Below are 18,680 nucleotides of genomic sequence, written 5' to 3' on the forward strand. Positions count from 1 at the left end.
ATAGGAGGAAATAGAAATCTTGAACAGACTGATAACCAGCAAAAAAACTGAATCAAAATAAAAAAAATCTCACAACAAATAAAAGCCCAGGGTCAGATGGCTTCCCAGGGGAATTCTACCAAACATTAAAGAAAAGTTAAGACCTATCCTTCTCAAACTGTTTCAAAAAATAGGAATGGAGTTTAAACTTCCAAACAAATTCTGTAAAGCCAGCATTACCTTGATTCCAAAACCAGATAAAGACTCCACTAAAAAAGAGAACTACAGGCAATATTCCTGATAAACATTGATGAAAAAATTCTCAACAAAATACTATCATATTGAATCCAATGGTACATGAAAAGAAACATTCTCCACAATCAAGCAGGATTTATTCCTGGGCTGCAGGACTGGTTCAATATTCTCAAATCAATCAACGTGATATACCATGCTAGTAAAACAAAGGATAAGGACCACGTGATTCTCTCAACAGATGCAGAAAAAGCACAGCACCATTCTTGATTAATATATATTAATAATAATTAATAATTATAATAATTACAATTATATAATAATTATATATAATATAAAATATTATAAAAATATAATTAATAATAATATATTAATATATAATATATATATAAACTAAGTAGGGGTAGAGGGAATACACCTCCACATCCACATCATAAAGGCCATAAACAAAAGACCCACTGCTAATATTATCCTCAATGGGGAAAAACTGAGAACTTTCACTCTATAATCAGGAATAAGGCAGGGATGCCCACTCTCACCATTGTTTTTTAACATAGTACTTGAAGTCATAGCCTCAGCAATCAGACAACAACAATTTATTTGGTCACCGACTTTTTCAGAAGCCTTTCCCAAAAAGGTCCATCTAGATTTGCCACCACAAAACCCCTTAATATCCATTTTTGATAATAAATTTTAAGAATTGTTATGGGAAGAGATAATATTTAGAAGAATATAGGTTTTATGAAAGTGTATTTGTTTGATAGTTCTCTCTTTGCAAAGATTTTATGTAAGGTAGGTTTTTGGAAAAAGTAATAAATGTTTCCCTTTGCGTCTTTATTCCCTGAATTTTTTTCTGGGAATTCTATTTTATGTGATAGATTGAATGTCTTAAATTAAACTTACCTTTTGTAACTCAATATGTACTATACTCTATATCCATGCAATATATTTATCACTTACATTAGATACCTATATCAAGCACTTATATAAGTACATATTCTATTTAGTTAATGCTTATCTAACACATTTACCACAAATGCTTTTGTAACTTATATTCATGTTACATTACTGACTTATTTTATTGATATAATTAACTTCATAAATTAATATCTCCCCTCTCTGTACCCCATCACCACCACCATTAGTTTCAAAGTAATCAAAAATGAGGGGTGTCTGGATGGCTCAGTCGGTTAAATGCTGACTTTGTCTCAGGTCAGGATCTCACAGTTGGTGGGTTTGAGCCCCATGTCGGGCTCTGTCCTGACAGCTCAGAGCCTGGAGCCTGCTTCGGATCCTGTGTCTCCCCTCTCTCTTCCCCTTCCCCACTCGTGCTCTGTCTCTCTCTCAACAATAAAATATACATAAAAAATTAAAAATAAATAAATACAGTAATCAAAAATGAGAAATAAGGTGTTTGGGAAAATGAGGATGCTAAAGCCTCTCCTACTTTTTCTGGTCCATGCTACTAGGTGGAGAAAGGTCAAATGTTATTCAAATTCCCAAAATTTATGCTAGGAAAAGTTCTTACGAGTGAAAGCTTTCAAACAAGTTAAAAGCTAAACCTCACAGCATGTAAATGTTTATTTTATCTTTCTTTTGGGATCTGTTGTTCTTTCAGAGTTAGAATTGTGGGGCAGGCCCCTTTATTTTTTCATATGAGAGAGATAGGATCTCTTTTCCTCTGCTTTCTTCTGGATGTCTCATTTCAACTATTAAAGTCCAACATGTTCTTTCATGGAGCAATGGGCCATTATCCTTTTCCCTTTAAGGTCTTGTCTTTCTTTCCTAGATAGAGAAATAAAAACAGGCCTGGGGCCAATGTGCTTCACTTTCTCAACATCCCTGGACAGTTCCTCTGATCAATCTTTTCATACGTACTATGACAAATGTCCTCTTCTACTTTTTTCCTTTGTTTAGTTGCTATTTGCAGCCCTGGGGTGGTATGGTTTCAAGCAAAAATAAGGTTTGGATTTAGAGTTGGGGTATAACCTGGCTGTTGAAATCTAACCACTTAAAGCCAGTGGAGCCTAAGACATAATTCCCGAGAGTTCACTCAAGTCCATTTTGGGACTTAGAACTACAGCTTTAAAGGGGTATTTTGTTTCACTTCTTTGATTCCTTTCTCTAGAATTGAATAATCTGGTTTTGTTCAGTTCCCTGCAGCTTTTGTTTAAAAAGAAACGTAGAATGTTTACTATGTTGACATGCAAACATGGATATGCCATATATTGTTTTATGTTGGTTGTGTCTAAGTTGTGTCTAAATGTTAATTGTAAGGTGTGTTATATTAAAACAAAGTAAAAAACTAAAATTAAAATTGAAATTATTTTATTCGTATGCATCTGGCATTTGATTCCTAGATATTTTAAATCAGTAATGAATGTTGTCGTAACACCTATCCATCAATCAAAATGTAAAATTCTCTAAAGCTATTTGATATTAGCTATTTTAGTAGCAGAACAAAATTACTATAAACACATTATCAATGCTTGAAGAACTCATAAAACACCTTTATATGTGTTATGTAAAATAAGATCCCGGAAACTCTTTCTTGTTACCCAGAACATAAGCACTGTGTCAAAAACAAATCTTTCAGTAGTTCTATACTCAAATATCTTGAATGACTTAAGTTGAAACCAGCATCATGCTGTAATTTCTTATTTGCATTTATTCTTTATAGATTTATACATTCAAATTAAGATATTTAAAAAAAATAAGCTTTTTTTTATTTTTTGAGAGAAAGAGCATGCGAGGAGGGGAGGGGCAGAGAGAGAAGAAGACACAGAATCCAAAGCAGGCTCCAGGCTCTGAGCTGTCAGTACAGAGCCTGATGCAGGGCTCAAACCTATGAACCATGAGATCATGACCTGAGCTGAAGTCGGCCGCTTAACTGACTGAGCCACCCAGGAGCCCCTAAATTAAGATATTTTTAAAGAAATGGTACATACCCTTTCTTAATTTCCTGAGCTTTCCTAAAAATAAACATTTTTAGGGTATAAGTTTTATTAAAATTATTAAAGTGTAATATTTAATAAAAATTCACAAATAAAAAATGTATATGATTGATTTTTTAAAACTGAGCATGCTTTTGTGGCTAGCAACTAGATCAAGAAACAAAACATTACCATAACCCAAAAATGCCTCCATAACCTTTCTTCTAGGCAACACTTACCATAGGTTATCACAAAGTTGATTTCCAAAATCGTGGATTAGTTTTGACTTTTTTTGAATGCTCTATGAGTAAAATCACATAAAATGTGTCTTTTGCATCAGAACGCTTTTACTCAAGTTATGTTTGTGAAAATAATGCATGTTATTGTATGATTGATAAAATCAATTAACTTTTAATACAATCCAATTTTCCCATTTTTGGAAGCATTCCATACTGTTTATAAAAAATAACCTTACATAATCATATGACTATAGTCCATTTAGTGTTTTAAATTTTGTTTTTTAATCATCCACATTTAGCTCTATAAATTTCTTTTTGCTCGAATGTGAGGTAAGAACAAGAATTCCTTTGGATCTCCTTTTATGTCTCCTTTTGATATATTGAAAAATTTACATGTATCTTGTTGCAATGAAGTATTATCTTTGTCATATATCAGGTGACTCTTTACGTGTGTGTTCCTTTATGGATTCTTTTCTGTTATATTCATATAGTTGTTTCTATAGGCTTTAATTTTATTGTGTTTGAATAATGATAGTTTTATAATAAGTTTTGATATCTGATGGGGTCTGTCTAAAAATAACAATTTTGAATACTTTAGAAAATTATTTATACAATTTATTCTATTAGGCTTCTCATGATTACATCTAACTCCTATATTTTAGCAAATCTACTTCTGACGAATTGTATTTATCTACTCATTAATCTTTATATGATATAGATGCTGTTGTTCCTCCACATATAGATCAAATGGTTTATATCAGTGGCTCTAAGACTTTTTTTTTCCCCTCAGTAATCATTTATACTCTTAAGGACCTCAAAACTCTATTTTGTTTGTTAATCAATTTATGCTTAATCTATTAGAAACTAGAATTAACAAATTTTTGATAATATTTAGTAAACAGTAGTTTATTCATTTAAAAAAAGTAATGTTTATTTATTTTTGAGAGAGAGACAGACAGAGCATGAGAGGGAAGGGGCAGAGAGAGGGGGAGACACAGAATCCGAAGCAGGTTCCAGGCTCTGAGCTGTCAGCACAGAGCCCGATGTGGGGCTTGAACCCACAAACTGTGAGATCATGACCAGAGCTGAAGTTGGCCACTTAACCGACTGAGCCACCCAGACATCCAATAAATGGTAGCCTAAAACACAATTTTTTTTTTAGCCAAAACATTAAATTTTTTTAACAAAGCAAAAACAATATTGAAAAGTGGCCTTGTTTTGACATTTGCCAGATATCTTTAATATCTGGCTTAAGTCTATGGTCATACCTGACCCTGAATACCTCTAATCTCCTCTGACCTGAAAAACTAACCCAGGTCAGGTCTGGTTAGTACTTGGATGGTGGACCACCTGGGGATACTGGATATTGTAGGTTTTAAAGAAAAAAGCTCTGGCTAACAAGAAGATAGATGCATTCTCCTATCTGCTTCTTCATTCAATCTGTTATATGCCATTTTTGCATGAAGAAAAAAGACCTCCTATAGATGAATTTAAAAAAGGGAAAATTTACCCATATGTATGTAAGCCCTTCTAGATAATTTTGTATATTCTTCTTTGATACTATGCTAGAACCCAGAAAATGCTAGTTTCTTAAATGCTGGTTAGTTGCAGTGTAAGAGATGAAAATATATCAATGAACTTTCTATATTCCATTATTTTAAAATCCATGCTTCTGGGGCACCCGGGTGGCTCAATCAGTTAAGCATTTGCCTTCTACTCAGGTCATGATCTCACGGTTCACGAGTTCAAGCCCTGCATCAGGCTCTGTGCTGACAGCTCAGAACCTGGAGCCTGCTTTGGATTCTGGGTCTCCCTCTCTCTCTGCGCTTCCCCAGCTCACGCTCTCTCTCTCTCTCAAAAACAAATGAACATTAAAAAAATAAATAAATAAAATCAAGTTTTTATTGTACATTGAATGAATTTTTTACACATCTGGTATTGTATCCTATGCTTTGCTTATTTGGAAAATATTGGATCACTGAGTTATATAGATCTTCCAATAGTCAACTTCCTTTTTTATGGTGTTTTTTTTTTTAATAGACCAATATTGATAATATTACCACCAATCTCATCAGTAAATCTTCAAATTTTGGAAAGCTATCAAGTTCACAGATAAAAGTTTTCCAAAATTCTAATTTTTAAGAGAAAGCTCAAATTTTACCATTGATGACAACTAGTTTTCTCTTGCTTTAATTGAAGATACAGTTTCACTTCATTAATTTTCAAAAATCTAAGACTCTGTTTACTCAGTAGTCCAGTGTAAGTAACCATAGTTTATCTGTTTTGTCATTCTTCCAAGTAAAACTTGTTTACTTCGAAAAGAGTTGTTTCTTCAAACTATCACAAAGTGATAACGGATCACCTTCCTGATTACCAAATAAGAAATATACATAATAATTGAGAGAGACTAAATTCCTTAAAGGGAGAATTTCTGAATTGCACACATGCATTTGGAAGTATAACACAAATTCAATCAAAATTACTTGTAGTGATCACAAATCAAACTATCACAAAGTGATTTTCTGGGGCATTTATCATACTTTGGTGTAGATTAGAAATTTCTTAATTCATTCTTCCCATTTTGTTACACAGAATATTAAAAAGACATGTGCTCAAGAATGAGAAAGTTGTCAAGGATTGAAAGGTTGTCAGGAGTCACCGAAAGTCTGTGGACCAAACTTTGGGAACTGTTGGTATAGATGAAGAAGAAAATCCGTCGTGACTGTCTGGCTTCAGAACCTGCACTCTTGATCACTATTGCACTGTATCTTTAATTAGTCTGCCTTTAATAATTTAATTGCAATACCTCCTCATCTCATCATTGGTATTCAAGTTTGAAGTTCAGTGAATAGCTAATCATCTTTGACCAAAATTTCGGGAATATCTCCTTGACTTCAGAAACAATCTGGAAATATATTTTTTTTGACATGTCATTAAAATTTTGGATGCTCTACAGATACTAACAGCAAACTCAACGGGTCAGATTGTAAAGGGAGAGTGTCATTTTTTCTTCTGTAGTAAAACTGAATACTTACAAACCCCAATTAAATTATCTTAATCTATATAAATTAATTAATGTACAAGGTGAATGTAGTTATATGCAAGACGGATCACCTTCCTGACTACCAAATAAGAAATATACGTAATAATTGAGAGAGACTAAATTCCTTAAAGGGAGAATTTCTGAATTGCACACATGCATTTGGAAGTATAACACAAATTCGATCAAAATTACTTTTGGGGGAGAGTTTTAAGAAATAATGTTAAAGACTATATAGATCTTTAAAAAAAATGATGATCTTTAAGAAATCATTTCGAAAGGAAAGGGGGAAGATGGGAGACTTGCCCTATAGCGTATAAACATTAATAGTGCCATGTGGTAACAGAGGAGAAATAAATAAATACAATTATCAGTGATAAAAAGAAATATGGTTCAGGAAGAGACCCTTTATATACAAACGTTTAAGCATAAAGATGCCACTGGAAAGAAAAAAGCAACTTGGACAATAGATTAATAATTTTGAAAAAATGGATATTAATTCCACATTAAAGAAGAAAATAACCTTCAAATCATATATTAAATGGATTAAAGAATTAAGTGAAAAAATTCAGTTAAAAATAGAAGATAACCATATTGATATTTTCAAATTCTAGATTGGGGAATAACTTACTAACTTAAAATGGGTAGAATTTTCTCTAAGTTAGTAAATGACACAATGAAGAGATTTGTATTAAACATGAATACTCACACTCAAATTAAACTTCGACACAGCAATGTAAACTAAAGAATTAAATGCCAAAAAAAATATTCAAGGTAATTTTAAATGCACATAACATGAAAATTATTTGTTATAATAACATTTGTTATAATCGGTTAGATATAAAAATTGATATATGTTACTCTACAATCCATTAGATCAACAGGTAAATGAGGTAATAGGCAACAAAGGATAAAACACAAATTTGGGGAGAACAAGTGAATATGTTCTTACATCAGTAAATTGAGAAATAAAAGTTAAGTATTATATAACATTTTATAATACCCAACTAACCATTCTTTTAAAAATAAGTGCAATCCCTCCTACTGAGAAAACAGTGAATTGAGAACTTCTGTATATTATAGTTGATTATCCAAATAGGTATAGCATTTTCGAAAGCAGCTTGAAAAATGCATATAAAAATCACCAAAATACTTCAGGTTTCTATCTCCATAAACAAATTACTGATAAAATTTATAATAATTTATCATGACCATCTAACCTACTATTTTAAAAATAGGAAATTAATCAATATAAAAGTTCTCACAGAATATATACTTAATTCATGACCTATTAAACATATCTCTTTCTCTATATATCTCCATTATGACTTGTGTTGTAAATGCACAAATGGATTAATAGATCCCATAGAATATGATATATGATGACTTGAATGGTTAAAAAATAAATTTAAAAATCATTCAATGCTAATAGAAACTTTGATGAGAGTAAGAGAGGAAGACAAGTAAAGATAGTCAACGATGAAGTTTGGAAATACTGCAGTAGGTGTTAACACTACGGCATGTAAAAATGAGGAGGACCTAATTACAGACTGGGTGTGAGAGTTGAAAAACAAAGTAATGTGAACAGAGTAGGGAAGAACAAAGGGGATTTGGCTAAGCAAGGAAGGGAGTGGGAAAACGTGTTCTAGGCGGAAGGAACAACCTCTGAAGTAAGATCCAGAGATTAGGGTAAGTCTCTTGAGCAACCAAACATTTCAGTACATTTTTATAGATTTTAATATGGCAGGATGAGGGCTGACCTTTAAAGTGTTGTATATGTTGGGGCGCCTGGGTGGCTCGGTCGGTTGAGCGTCCGACTTCAGCTCAGGTCAGGATCTCACCTTCGGTGAGTTCGAGCCCTGCGTCAGTCTCTGTGCTGACAGCTCGGAGCCTGGATCCTGCTTCTGATTCTGTGTCTCCCTCTCTCTCTGACCCTCCCCTGTTCATGCTCTGTCTCTCTCTGTCTCAAAAAAATAAATAAACGTTAAAAAATAAATAAATAAAGTGTTGTATATGTATGGTGTGCTAGAGAGACAAAGGGGGAGAACATGGGTGGCAAGAGGTGATGTTGAAGAGAGAAATACAGGACAGAGAATAAGAAACTGGAAGATTTAAAATTGGGGGGGGGGCTAGTTTAAATGTAAGCAGGAATTTGAACTTTAAGAAACAGTTTAAGGAGGTGATGGGCATCAAATTTTGTCTATAAAATAAGGACTCTGGCTGCTTTTACACATGATGTAGTTATTTATTTGGTTATATGTGTTTGGAATTATCCACAATGTATCTACATAAAGGCTCACAAATACCTCATAAATGTATAGAAATGTAAATGTAAAATCTTGTCCCAAGATTGCAAACATTGGACTCATGTTCCACGACTTCTTCCCATATCTAGAGGAGACTTCTGTTGTGACATCCCCATGGTTTCAGAATCCTTTCCTAAACTACATCTGAGGCATGACCCAAGTTCAGCTGTGTTTGGTATGAATGATGAAACCTAAATCATATTCTTACTTTGTTATAATTTTCTGAATGAATGAATGAATGAAAACATAATTGACATATTTGTTTCAGGTATATGGCAAATGATTCAACACTTGTATGTATTTCAAAATGATCACCACCATAAGTCAGGTAAACAGCCATCAACTATACGGTTAAAAATTTCTTTTTTTATGGACATGAGAACTTTTAAGACCCCAATGTTTATAGCAGCACTCTCAACAATAGCCAAATTATGGAAAGAGCCTAAATGTCCATCAACTGATGAATGGATAAAGAAATTGTGGTTTATATACACAATGGAATACTACATGGCAATGAGAAAGAATGAAATATGGCCCTTTGTAGCAACGTGGATGGAACTGAAGAGTGTGATGCTAAGTGAAATAAGCCATACAGAGAAAGACGGATACCATATGTTTTCACTCTTATGTGGATCCTGAGAAACTTAACAGAAACCCATGGGGGAGGGGAAGGAAAAAAAAAAAGAAGTTAGAGTGGGAGAGAGCCAAAGCTTAAGAGACTGTTAAAAACTGAGAACAAACTGAGGGTTGATGGGGGGTGGGAGGGAGGGGAGGGTGGGTGATGGGTATTGAGGAAGGCACCTTTTGGCATGACCACTGGGTGTTGTATGGAAACCAATTTGACAATAAATTTCATATATTGAAAAAAAAAAAAGATTCACTCTCTTAGCAACTTTCAAATATACAATACAGGATTATTAACTATAGTCACCATGCTGCATATTATATCCTTTTTAATTGTGGATATTTTTAATTATAGAATTTTTAATTATAGAAATTAAGAAACTGAAGTCGATGAAGCAGATGAAATGATTCAACATTCACTTGGTAGTTGGAAAAAGAAGATTCAATTTCATGTTTGCCCATGAATGTTCTCAGGATAAGAAAAGTAATGTTTAGTGGAATTAAATTATTTGTGTAAGGTCATTAGGTGCCACTGGTTCATCAGAGCTGCTTCCTCTAGAACAAAACTCTTGTTGAAATCTTTTCTTTTAATTTTCAGTTCCAGATCCTCTCTATGGTTCTTTGTTTGCTAGTACACTTTACAGATTGCTAATGGTTAATGCTGAAACATAACAAGTAAACCCATGGGCTTTCCCCTTCTGTCCTCAGAGCTTACATTTTTTACAACGTTCCCTTAGCTTGACCAATGCCACCAGCATTAGCACTGGTGTAAGTGCCCAAATCCTGGACATCATTTTTGACTACTAGATTCCTCATGCTTCACCCCTTTGTTACCGAATCTGAATGTTCTTTCTCCTGGTTATCTCACAAATGTATTACTAATCTAATGCCAGTGTCTTCAGCCTTCATTTCTTTCCCTGTCTAGTAAGAAAGTCTCTTAAAACTGATCTTCATTTATTTTCTCTTCCTCAACACCTCCAAGCATTCACTACTCTGCTCTCAGAGTAAAATAAAAGATTATGAGTGTCCCTTTGCTAATTAAACTATATTATGATTTCCCACAGTACTTACTAAAACTCACAGTTCCCTATAACTAGTTCTTTTCCTTTTCATTTCACCTCTTTAGACATTTTTTGTTTTTAATTGACTATGTTTTATATCTGTTTTAGATTCACAGCAAAATTGAGTGGAGGATACAGGGATTTCCTTTATACACCTACTCCTGCACATGCATAGCCTCTGTAATTATTAGCATCCTCACAGAAATGGTACATTTGTTAACAATTGATGAACCAACATTGATGCATCATTATCACCCAAAGTTTGCATTTTTCTTTAGAATTCCCTCTGGGTATTGTACATTCTATGGGTTTGGACAAAAGTATAATCACATATACCCACCATTGCAGCATCATACAGAGGAGTTTCATTGTTCTAAAAATCCTTCGTACTCTGCTTATTCACCTTCCCAAACCATTGATGCAACCATTGATGTTTTTGCCATCTCCATAGCGTTGCCTTTTCCACAGTATCATACAGTTTGAATTAAATAGTATACAACCTCTGCCTAGCTGTTTTTCTCCAATTATAAAAAAATATCTTACCTCTTTGGGTAGGCCCACATTCTCTATTTCTTTTTTTCTACATCTACTATTGTTTCAACTGGTAAACGATTTCTTCTAATCCTTTATGTAATTTTATATTTAGTCTTCAGTTGAAACGCTACTTCCTTAGAAATGCTACTTCCTGTGAAACTTCACAGAAATGTCCTAGAATAAGTATACTTTCCTATATATAACTCCATGACACGTAGTATATCTATCTTTCTAATGCTTCCTTTCAAAACTATGTGATTATTCTTAATTATGTGTGTAATATTCTTTTGTCCTGCATATTTTAAGCCTCATTAGGACAGGTATTACATATTTCACTTACACTGGTGGATCTTCAACAACTAGTGTGGAAATTACTATAGAATGTTTACAAGGATGCCTGGATGGCTCATTTGGCTGATTTCAGCTCACGTCATGATCCCAGGGTCGTGGAATCAAGGCCTGTGACAGGCTCCATGCTGAACATGGAGTCTGCTTAAGTTTTTCTCTCTCTCTCCCTCTGCCCCTCTCCCCTGTTCATGTGCTCTCTCTCTCTCTCTCTCTCTTTCTCTCTCTCTCTCTCTTTCTCAAATATATATATTATTACAAAATATATGGAATGACTAAATAGAGTAGTGCCTACATACTATGAGGATGGGGGAGCAAGGTGGGCAAAATGAATTCATATGGAGAGCGAAGCCTAATGCATACTTGATAATAACCTGTGTATTATATATTCAGTTAGGGAATCATAAATTTAAGAAATAATTAAGCCAGTCTAAGTAAAAATATATAAATTAGTTATATTTAATATATAACTAATATATTAGTTATATTTAATATATAACTAATATATAACTATATATATATATTATATATATAATATATAACTAATATATAAAATATATAAATTAGTTATATGTTAGTAAATATATATGCACTCCTGAATAGTCCCTTAAAGTTACATATTTATGAAAATATATCAGCAGGTAAAGAAGTTTGCTTTTTTTCCCCCTTAGAAGCCATAGAAGAACATCTTACAAGGGTAGCTATTTTTAAACATGGGTTTTAGTGGTTTGAAAGTTTTATTCTTCGTTATTAACTTTTCTTTAATTGATGTATGTATTCTCCTAAAGAAAGACATTTTTCCTTCTTTATTCTCTTTAACTTCCTAATCCTTTTGGATAATGTTCTTACATGTTCTTTTGGGGAACTCCATTCAGATTAAACAACAACAACAACAATAACAACAACAACAAAAACAGACAAATCACAGTGATATCTTTTTGTCTTAAGCAAAACTCTCTGGCCCAATTATGGAAGACTGAAATAGAAATGAGGTTGCTGAGTATGGATTTCTGTTGAGCAAACAGTTATCACTTGTTTTAAACATACACATACCAGTGCCCAAAACTGAGCCAGACAAACAGATGGAGACTGTATAAAATAAGCTGTATAAGCTCCATTGAGGATGGAGAATATATATATACATATATATATATATATATATATATATATATACACTTATATATATATACAAACATATATATATAAACTTATATATATACAAACATATATATATATAAATTTATATATATATATAAGCTTTTTGTTTTTTCTTTACAGAAATTTTATAGAACCCTCTTCCTAGCAAGAGTTCTTTCACGAAATTTATAGCCCATGTAATCATATAAACAGTGAGAGAGAGAATATAAGGTTCTAAGATTTTTTGTTTTTGATGTTCTAAATGGACTTTTGCTTTTCATACAGGAAATCGATAGGCTTTCGGGCATCAACTTCACATGGATATTAACAGTGCTCTCTAAAAGTATATTTGACTGGATACTTCTTTCATTTAAATTTCACTCAATCTTTTTCCTATATTTTGCAGTAGACAATGGTTCTGATTATGCAGGAATATTTTTTTTTGGTTTATTCTTTCTGCATTTCTCCTTTCTCCAGCTTTAACTATTTGCTATTATATTTAGAAACAAGACAAATTTCCATTCAAAATATTGAAGCTAACTTACCAAAAAGTTATTTCAAGGAGGAAAACAAATTTTTCAGAAATATCTTTGGTTTTAAGCACATTTTCATTATGTATTAGTAAATGAGACACATATCACGACAAAAGTGGTGATTGTGCTTCGAAGATAATACATTATTTATGAAAACTTAGGTTTGAAGCATGCATTCAATATTTTCCTGTGAAGATCTCAAGTATATTAATTAGAATTCTAATGAAAATCATATTTTTCCCATCTAGCTTAATGTTGTAATATAAGTATTTAAACAGACAATCTCAATGAGACTTTGAGCCTATGGTCAGTAATAACCCTATGGAACTAGAATCTAGGCAAAGTTGTATAGAGATCTTATTAGACCACTAGTTAATTGCTTAGTTGGGTCAGGAAAATAGCACATTGTCAAAGGCTAACAAAGCACCATGTCCAGCATCCACAAAATGATCATTGACAGAGCTCAAAGAAAAGACAATACTGTTTTTCAGATTGATTCCTGTAATCATAACATTTAATGTAATTAAAGTTGATAATCTGCAGTCTTATAACTGCAAAAACTTTGGTGGTTTATTCTTAACCATCTCTATTCATGAACATTCCATCTTTCTATTTAATCCAAATAAAACGCTCAGTCTTCCTTCATTTTCCTATTCCGTCATCCTAATTCTAAGCCATGAAATTACATCCACAATGCTACCATTTTGTAACCACTACTGCTTCTCTAATGTTACTATGCTGGCTAAGCCGTTTGAACTAATTCGCCTGCATCTATTCTCATCTGCAAACTGTTTTCAGTGCAACAGCTAATGTGATCCTTCAAAGACAGTTCCTCTGCTCAAAATCCTCCAATGCCTCCCCATCTCACTCAGAGAAGGAAAAACCAAGCCAACACCCTCACAATGGTCTGTAATATTTGACCATAATAGGACCTTCAATTTCTTCTGATTTTATCTTCTACTATTCCCTCTTAATCACCAGTTCACCTACATCTTCTCCTTGATGTGATTTAAACATTCCAGGTATGCCCCAGCTATAAACACTTTGCGTCAGATATCCCCCCTATTTGAACAGAACTTTCCTCAGATACTCACATAACCAGCCACTTCTCTTTCAAATCCTTGCATAAATGCCATCTTCTCCAAGACACCCCACCTTAACCATCTGATTTAAAGTTGTGACCTTTCCCTGTCCTCTGACAGATTGGTGTGTATGATTCAATGTACCCTTCTTCATTTCTTTGCCTTCAGTGACACTTACTTCTACTTTGCCATGCAATTTATTGTTTGTTATGCTGTTTGTATAAGCTCTGAGAGCAAAATTTTTTTAATCTGTTTTGCTCAGTGATGCATTTCAACTGCCCAGAACAGTGACTGTAATGCAGTAGACAGCCAATAAGTATCCCAGAGAATGAATGAAAGGATGATAACCCAGCACCGGCATCTTGATTGCTTGCTGAACACGAGATATTTTTGTGTGGGGGGGACTCTTGACAGCAGAGGGCAAGCCAGATGGTCAGAATGTTCACTAACTGCGATGAGGCATTTTATAGGACATCTTGTTAGATTGAGGTACAAATTGATGGCTGTGCCTTGCATTTCTATGGGGATAAGCTATATTCTGGAATCCAAACAATGTGTTAATTTATAACAATATATCTTTTCTTTAAAATCTCATCAATAATCCCTAAGTTTTTTTCACAATAGTAAATTTAGGGACATTGGGGAAAATATGAAAATGCTTTAAATATCTTACATATCAATACTCATGACAAAACTCCTAGAGTTTTAATAATTATAAATTATTTGATAAACATTAAAACAGTACTGTAGTGGAGTTAAATATAATACCCTTTATGTTATGTGATATCAAGAAACTATACACACACCATACACATATGTACATACAAATTATAGATGAATTTGAGAACCATGAAATATCTGAAAAAAATGATCTTGAAAATAAGATATAAATATAATCTTAATTGTATCATCTAAGTGATTTGAAGTTAAATTGCACTGTATCATTCTTACATTAATATAATACTTGAAAATTTTCCTTTGGAAATCGAAATGAGCTTTATCACTGGATATTTTCTGATACTTCAGAGTTTCAAATTACCCCATGGCATAAATAAGGTCTGTATTTGAGAATTTTGACATACAAAAAACAGAGAAGCACAAGAAGTTTTTAAAATATGTCAGAGGAATAATTTTATGTCTTCTCACCTTAGCTAAATTAAAAATAAAAGTCCATATGCTTTCTTTAACAAAGGGGAATAATTTTATGTCCTCTCACCTTAGCTAAATTAAAATAAAAGTCCATATGCTATCAAGTACATTAGCAGTGGATACTTATTATTGATTTTGCTAATAATTATTTCTTTGCCTTTTGCAAATAGTAATGGTAGTAACAGCAATGGTAGCATTAAGAGTAGAAACAACAATAAAATGCATATTTGGTGTTTACAATGTGCCAGTCATTACGTTAAGTGTTGTACATTTGCCAATTTTTTCCTAACGCTTAGGGATAATGCTAAGGTGACTTCTGCAACTGAAGACTATTTTTTTTTAATCATTGTGAAACTTTTATGGAAAGAAAACATCATAAGGCAATATTATTTGAAAATACAAACTATTTCCTTTTCCTTATTATGGAGAATATTCTTCTTTGAAAATTATTTGTAAGAAAAATTTTGCCATCTATATAGATCAATGGGCCACTGGCAATGTCACCCAGATACTTGCATTAAAAATGAGTGAATCCTAGTAAGGATGTCTAAGGTTTTGTCATATACATTTTTTAAATGTCATTTTGAGAGACTACGACTAAAACAATTATACCCATATGACAAGTTTTAGGGAAGGAAGAGTTCAAATGACATGATAGTGTGTGAACTTTGTTATTTATGGCTTGTAGTAGAACTCAATCATGATGGATTATTAGAATTTTATTAAATAGAAGTTTTTGTTTGTTTGTTTGTTTTCGTGTTGTTTTGTGTTTCTGACACAGAGAGAAGGAGAGTGTGCGCATGTGGGAGCAGGGTAGGGGGGAGAGAGAGGAGAGAATCTTAAGCAGTCTCCGTACCCAGTGGAGAGCCAGACATGGGGCTCAATATCATGACCGTAAGATCATGACCTGAGCCAAAATCAGGAGTCAGTTTGCTTAATTGATTGAGCCACCCAGGCACCCCAGGAATGGTTTTAAAAGTAAACGCTTTAAAATTAACCTTATAATAAGAAAAGTGAAATGCTCATCGAAATCAAACAAGCAAATCAATATCAAACTGTCCAGTGAAGGTACCCTTAGCTATTGTATGGTCAGTTTGCACTCAAGTAAATATACAGGGCTATTTTAATACTGAGCAAGGCAGTTTGATGGTTAACCTCAAAATTGCTATTGACTCTTTGCATACAGTAAAGCAATCAACATGTAGATTTAGCACTTATTTCAAATTAGTTTTATTGAAAGATCTCAATTTTCAAAGTCATTCTAAAAGACTACTTATTAAGAGGTTACTCTCTGCAAAATAATGTAGAGGTCAGAAAGAAAAATATATTAAGATTCTAATTAGAAAAAAATTAAGTCATATAACCACTTTTGTATTATATTAGCCCATAATAAAGAATGACCTGCTTTAAATGGAAGGCAGGGGAGCTAATGTGGATGTCCTATATAAGCCTACATAAGAAATAGTTTGTAATTACGTTATAAGCTTCCTTATCTACTGTGGAGATTGCATCAATTTGTGCATAATTTTTTTTCTAAAAAGATTTGTTATCTAAAAATAATCTCTTTTTAAAAGGTATTTATTTATTTTGAGAGAGAGAGAGCACAAGTGAGGGAGGGGCAGAGAAAGAGGGAAAGAGAATCGTAAGCAGGCTCCCCACTATCAGGGCAGAGTCCAATGTGGGACTCGGACTGAGGAACCATAAGATCATGACCTGAACCAAAGTCGGCTGCTTAACTTGACTGAGCCACCAAGGTGCCCCTCTAAGAAATAAGCTCTTATACATACGTTAAAAAATTGCTTGCAAACTATTCTTATGCTATGTCACGGGATCATATTCAATACTCGTTAGTGCACAGAATCAGAAACAGATAGCCTAGTTTGATATGCAGTTTCCCTCCAGTATACCAGAAGATCTTGTCTAATACATGCAACCTCTCTGTCTCAGAGTTTACTGTGTATAAAATGTGGGAAGATAATAGTAGCTCCCTACCACTTAAGATTGCTGTGAAGAAAAAAATTTTAAAAATGGGAAGTGTTTGCAACAGCACCGGCACATAGTAGGGATATAAGATTTAGCAAAGATTTATTTATACTAAATATCATATATATGACAAAGATCTAAAATGTCATATGATATGTAAGGTATACTACATGATTATATAATATGTAATACATGATATAAAATATGTAAAACATGTATTTAACATACATGACATACATATTTAATCTATATAAATACATATTTAATCTATATAAATATATATCACCATGAGGAAAATTGAAAAAATAAAATACGAGTGTAAGACATTTTTTCTTGGCACAATAGAGTTTAATGCTGAATTAAAACAATATACATGTTTATAACATATAATACGACATTGGATACATTTATTTTTGCTACTTCGATATCCTCAATTTAATTAAGTATATGGAAGTTTGTATTCAGAACTTTGTTATGATTGTAACTTCAACATGTTGTGGTTGCTTACAGTTAATTAAAAACTTACAAACATAATTGTTTCAATAAAATAATAAAGGGCAATTTATAAGCATTTCCTGATACATATTGATCTTACATATAAACTATATAGGATCGCCCTAAGATCTGTTATGTCTATGTCACTCCACCTTAGGCCATTGCTTTGTGTTCCCTAAGGAGGAGCTTGAAAAGACTTATAGCTTCTTAGAAACTGTGCACTCAGGAAGGAAGGAGAAAAGTTGACCCACTTTCAAAAAGAAATCACCTTTAGAGTAGTTGTGGCTTGACAGACTCCCAATATGGCTATGTCAAAATGTGTAGCCTCCTCTCTCCACCCCCAAAATTCAGCATTACAGTATATACTGATGAACTTGATTTAACTTTGGTAAACTCTGTCAAGTTTTTATCAATTACAGATTTGTTTGGTTTTATCAAATAGTCTATTTAGAAGAAAAATAGACATTTATGTCTCAAAGCTATAGCCTTAGCAAATATGGAGTATACTATTAGTATGCCTTGGTTCTATAGAATTAATTTTTACCAAATACCCAATGAAATTTTCTGAAAGACTGAAAGTGTTGCTCAGTGAAAAGGAAAGTTAAGACAATTTGTAGCAGAGGCTATGTCAAAAATGGTTTACTAGTCTCCAATTTAAAGTTATTTGCAGGAGGACATACACATCTATAGAGAAAGGATCTAAGAAGAGTGAAAAAGGAAGAAAGAGACAGAGTCCATAATTTTAGTGTATTAAGCAATATATTATAAACAGCTTTATGACATTTACTTACATACCACTGTTCTGTTAAGAAAATGCATTTTTAGTTTTATACGATCATAATACAACCATAGTTGTGAAAGCAATGTATGACAGGTTAGAGAAAAGTTGTTTGTAAAATTTGCAGCACATTTGGTTTCCCATGGGTGAGAAGATAAAGTTCTATAGATTATCTAAAGCTTTTTTCTCATATTTGCCAACAAGAAGCTT

The sequence above is a fragment of the Panthera pardus genome, unplaced genomic scaffold (assembly GCF_024362965.1).
Source record: "Panthera pardus isolate Hobbes unplaced genomic scaffold, ASM2436296v1 HiC_scaffold_13, whole genome shotgun sequence".
NCBI classification, from domain to species: Eukaryota; Metazoa; Chordata; class Mammalia; order Carnivora; family Felidae; genus Panthera; species Panthera pardus.